Source organism: Geospiza fortis, unplaced genomic scaffold (assembly GCF_000277835.1).
Source record: "Geospiza fortis unplaced genomic scaffold, GeoFor_1.0 scaffold275, whole genome shotgun sequence".
NCBI classification, from domain to species: domain Eukaryota; kingdom Metazoa; phylum Chordata; class Aves; order Passeriformes; family Thraupidae; genus Geospiza; species Geospiza fortis.
The window spans coordinates 5337048-5342905 of NW_005054341.1; positions in this window are offsets into that span (position 1 = coordinate 5337048).

Sequence of the window (5858 nt, forward strand, 5' to 3'; positions counted from 1 at the left end):
CAACTACAAAATTAAAAAGAGGGGAAAAAAATAAAGTGTTCCTGCGTTACAGAACTATTTAGGGGGGCTTTCACTGAAGGCCTGATTATTGCTCCAGTGTGAGTTGCCTTTGTTCTTTATGGAAATTATTGAATGATTCAATCCATACATCTGTGTTCCAGCCCCATGTGTGTGCTATTGATGAAACAGAGCAGATTTTGTTGGGCTGGCCACAGCTGGCCACTGCTCTCCCAAAAACCTCTTGGAAACCTGAAAACTCCTTGGCATAAAAATTGATTTTTAACTGAAACCAATTTCATTTTGCCATGAATTAATGCTTTACATGCTGAAAAGAGAACACTGAGTGAAAAATGAAGGCTGAAGCTCTGAGGCTGCTGTAGCAAAGCTCCTGGAGTCCCAGAGGGCTTTTCAGCCCATCTTACAGCCATCCCTAGAAAGCTCTGCAGAAACCCAGTCCTGATTCCCAGCAGGCTCCTCTGACAGCGAGCTCCCTCCATGCATCCCGCGCCACTGCTCACTTGGCTGAGCCTGGGGATGCAGCTGGGCTGGGACATCTGTGCCAGGTATCCCAGAACCTGGCTGCTGCTGAGCTGGGCTGCTCCTGGAGCTGGCTCCAGGCCACTCATGAGCTTCAGGCTCAGTTCTGGGGCATTACTACTGTCAAGGAGATGATGAGGAGATGCTTCCACCAGGAGCTGAGCTGTGGCCACCAGCTGATTTAGTTTAGCATCCTCTGTTGGGTTTGCACAGCTCTGGGAGCCCAAAGTCCACAGATTGTGATAGATGAGTAATGCAATGATTGACTCTCTCAATTAATGGACAAATATCATGTATATAGGTTAAGAAAAGTTTTATAGATTTATAGTTATGTTTTACCTCATTGCGTGGTTATCAAGGGACAGCTGGAGTTGGGACATCTGGGAGGGCTGGCTTGTCACTATGGAGACATCTGACCTCCAATCAGGATTTGAGGAAGAGATCTCCACCCCTCCACCCCTTTCTCCAGCGAAGAAGGGGTTGATGGACAGAACTTTTGGAAGGGTTAAAGGGTTAAAAGGGAAAAACCTCCATTGTGAGGGGGCTGAGCACATGGAGGGGAAAATCTTTTGCTCCCAGCACCATATTTTTTTTTTATTCAGTCTTCTGTTGTATTTTTGATAAGGTTTAATAAACCTTCCTAAACTCTGAAAAGTGAATAGCTATTTCTCACAGCATTGTTTGCTTAATCCTTTGGAAGTCAAAGTGAACACATACTAAGTGGATTTTAGGAATAAATGTGCATCGTTTTACACATTTCTCTTTTCAAAGTAACCATGCAAGTTGGAGGTTAAAGTGCAGCAAAACCTGGGTGTCTTTTGCCCCCAGAAGGTGTGAAAAACGCCAATCACTTATTTTTAAAATTTTAAATGTTTAATAGTAATAAAATGGTTATAAAAATGGAAATACAGTTAGAGTAATAATAATTTGGACATTTGGATTAGGACAATATGAGACGATAAAAACAAAGAGTTACAGACGTCCGGGTAGCTTTTTCTGGGCAGCACGAGCCCAAAAAAGGACACAGTTAACAGAGGATTAACCCTTAAAAGCAACAGCCTGTTGCATATTCATACATCTCATACATGATGCATAAATTCCATTCAAACACAGGATTCTGTCTGGTCAGTGTCAACTTCTTCCTCTTAATCCTAAACAGCACCTTCAAGCCTGAGCAAGGCAGGAAGAAGTTGGTTTCTTCTGATAATGGAGCAATAAATTCTCTTTCTCTGAAGGATTTAGATGTCCTGTGGCTGCTATCTCAGTGTGAGTCCTTTCTGTAGAAAAAAGTATCCTACATAACATAGTTTCTATTTTAACATTTTGTTATAACCTAAAACTATATTTAACACACTATTTAAGGGAATTAATACAGCATCACTTTCTACACAACACATATAATATTCATTTTAATATTTGCAAAAAGCCAATAATAAAATACGTATTTTTCACAAAGGGATGGGAAGAGGACAGAACTGCATCTCTTGTGCTCTGGAGTGGTTCTGCTGATTTGGCTCGTGGCTGCTGTGTCCTGTAAGAGCAGCAGAGCTGGATGCAGGGGCTCTGGGGCATTAATCAGGGAGATTATCCGGCAGCTGCTCCATCTGCGCGCGTCTCCGCTGGGAATGACGCCGTAACTCCACGTCATCCACCCAGGCTTCTTCCCTCCCTTCATCAGGGACGTGCCTCATCCAAATGCCATCATATAAAGCTGGGGGGTGCTCGTGGGGATGGTTGATGGCTGCCTAGAACCCAACTGGCTTTTTTCTTGGTTTACATAATGTTTAGAGTCCCAGGACAATCTCTGCAAACTCAGATGTGTCTGAGTCGCCACAGGCTGTGGGCAGGAAATAGATTTGCTGTCCCTTCATGAGGCTGATGTGAATTTCATTTAAAGGGGAATTAAAATTATTTCTTTTTAACTTCATTGCAGAATTCATTGCATAGTTGGACTCTATGGTCTTACATGTCTTTTCCGATTTAAGTGGTTTCCTAACTATAATTTTCTGTATTTGAAGAAGGAATACATTGCCCTTTTACCACTCAAAAACACTGCTCCTTCTGCATTTTGCCCGGTTTCAGTAATATAAATAATGGCATTAATTTAATTTTGTATTAGTTTTCTCATGCATGTAATGAAATCCAGTTCCTTTGTTAATCCAGCAATTTAAGCAAACACAGTATAGGACCATTACAGGAGAACACTTAATCCCCCTTCTTGTTTCTCTCTAATGTGCTTTTGACTTTTTTCAGGGTGAAATGAGAGTGTTTCTGTGCAGACAAGGCCAGGTATTACCCTTCCACCTTTACTACCCGATGTAAGTTGTTCATGTGCTGCTGATACACATCCAGCAGTTGGTGGTGGTTTCTGTCTGCACAATTTTTGTGTCTGTTGTGTGCTATTCAATTTTGTCAGGCTAAAATTTGGCAGAGGAGCTGTGAGCCCAGTGGCAATCCTGACCTTTCCCAAGGTGGCTGCTGCTCCGTGTTTAAATAAGAACCAGCAGAGTATCCATGACCACTTTAGGAACTGTTGGTTTGTGGTGTCCCCGAGCCTCCTGCACCCTGGTCCTCTGAGAAATGGGGAGAGAGGGGAGATGATGGCCAGCTGCAGCTGCATGGCCACCCAGCACTATCCCCACCCATCATTACATCCAAAGCACAGCACTCTACCAGCTAATAAGAGGAAAACTATACCCCAGCCAAACCTGGGACAATCACAGGAAGCATCTCATGGAATATTTTGTCTGTTTTATTCCTGCATGCACTGGGAGCCTGAGCTGCCATTTTTATAGAAATGCTAAAATTTATCATTCCTTAAACCTCCTGCGAAGATATTTTTATTACCTTCAATGTTTTCTCCTTCTCTTTTCTTTGTGCATAACTAATGAAACCTCTCAGAAACAGCGGCAGGAAAGAGAGAAGACCAGAGCGAAGGGAGCAAGACACATTCCATGACAAGGGTGACCTGAGGCCAGCGGGAGCAGATGTCACTCAGGGAGGACACTCGGACAGAGCCCCAGGAATGTGCCTCCCTCTTTGCAGTGAAGCAGAACCTGGAGCCTGTGGAGAATTGCCTGGGGTGTGCCAGGGGGTGAATGATGACAATGCTGTTAATTCTGGGCTGGCAGCAGGGCTGGGGCAGGTGCCCTCACCCCGACATCACCCTCTGCAGCAGATGACAGCTCCCGAGTTCCAGGCACCACATGGGCTGTCCTTAAGATGCTTAGTGGGGTTTGGGGGTTTTTTCCCTTCTCCTCCTGACTCAAAACTTTGCTTCCAGGTGTCTGGGCAGAGAGCTCAGGGACCTCCTACTTCCCTGGGATGGGAGCTGAAAAGTACCTGTACATTCAGCATGTGTCAGGCTACCTTCTCAGGCTCATAAATAATGAATTGTGTGGATTTGAGGCTTTCTCTTGAATCAGAACACCTAAACCTGGGCACTCGAAATGTAATTTAAACTTCAAATTTGAAGATCATCCATGCTCTCACCTAATTTTAGATGTTAAATTTGTTCCCACCTGCTGTTTAAAACCAGTGGAGATGCCTGAGTGGGCCTCTCCTCTGATGGCTCCAGAGCAAGCCTCAGGGTGGGCTGCTCCTGACACCCCTGGAAGAAGGTGCCATGATCTCAGGAAGTAAAGGAGAGCTGTGTATTTCAATCTCAAGTTGGTTATTGTTTTTGATACTAGGAAATATAGAGGAAGGTTCATTGAAAGTGTATTGATGATAAATGATCTGGATAATGTAGGGATATATGGTTTAATTATTTAATAAAATAAAAAAAAGTCAAGATAAAAAAAAGTCTGTCAGCTCCCCAAAGTGCATGAAAGCAGACCATCTTCCTTTTTCCTAGTTTTTTGCTAATGGTGCCTGTGTATTTTCACTTATTGGTTCCCTCATTTGGCTTCAGTTCTGCCAGATGACTCATGCCAAAAGCTCAGAAAGCCTGCAGTAAACAGCCTACTGTTCATCAGAGCAATTTGGGAGCTCCTTCTGGGAATATTGCTCATGTTCCAGCCCCAGGGGTGCTACAGTACTGCTGCTTTCAAAATCATTGGAAATCCTTGGGTGCCCTATATTTTTGTTCCTCAGATGCCTAAGTTTGATGTTTGGAAATTAATAACTGCACCTCTTTCCTTTTGAAAGCAATTCCTGCCCCCTGAGTCTGGTGTCCTTTGGACTTGAACAGCTCCTCATTAGTGGAGGTGTCCATGGAATGGTGGCATGGTTTGGGTTGAAAGGGACCCCAAAGTCCACCTGGTTCCTACTCCCCGTGCTTTCAGCACTTATGTCTGGGCAGGTGACTTGTCCAGCTCTCTGTCCTTCCTGAGTGAGAGGAATAGCAGATTTGTCTTTACAAACAAGCTGTGGGTCTGCTGGTAGACAAAACTAGCACTGGGAGATAAAAGAAACAATGAGAAGGATTCCACTGGTTGATGAATGGAAAAAGACATTTGCTTTTACATATAAACCTCAGGTTTGCTGAAAAACGAAAGTAGACACTGAGAGATGAAAGAAACAATGGGGAAGAAAAACCCCTAAATTCCATAAGAATTAAAAATTAAAAGGGGGGGTTATACATTAGAGGGAAATCTTTGGGATCACGCGTATCAGGAAGTCTGCACCTCTCAAGTGCCTCAGCCAATGGGGAAAGAGAGAAGGGAAATGTGGCCAGGAAATTGGGATAAAAAGGAGGCTGCATCCTCCAAAAATTCGAGAGACCCCAGGGGAATGCCCCATGGCCTCTCCCTTTATTCAAACAAAGTAAAAGGACTCCTCTGTCTCCTTTTTGGACATAAACCTCTGGTGTTTGTGGGTTAATTTTCCTAACATGAGGAACCAAGATGGAAACCCTTGTGAGGATTGCAGAGGCAGCACTTCCTGCACTGCTCCCAACGCCTCCCAGCTGCTTGTGGGTGCCCCTAGTCCCTTCCAGCCCCTCACCCTCTGCTAAAACAGCCCTGATTTCAGACTGTCAAACATGCATGGAAATGGTGCCAGGCACTGAGGGATCAGTGCTGCTCTCATCTGGGTAATTAAACTCTCAGCTGGCTGCACAGTTGGACCTGAGCTGTTCATCAAACCTTTCCTTCCTATTCCCACACGTGCAGCTCAGTCTGGGCTGTGATTTACACAGCCCAACATCAAACACTGCTCACAAAGCTGCTGGGAATTTTATTCTTTATTCCTTTTTAAATCCTCCCTGGCAGTCAGAGATGATGGGGAGGGATGCCTGTTTTTACACAGGGTCATCTCCTCTGTGCGGCATCAATTTGAAAGAATTCACACAAGGCGTCGAGTAGACTTCTGGGAAGGCG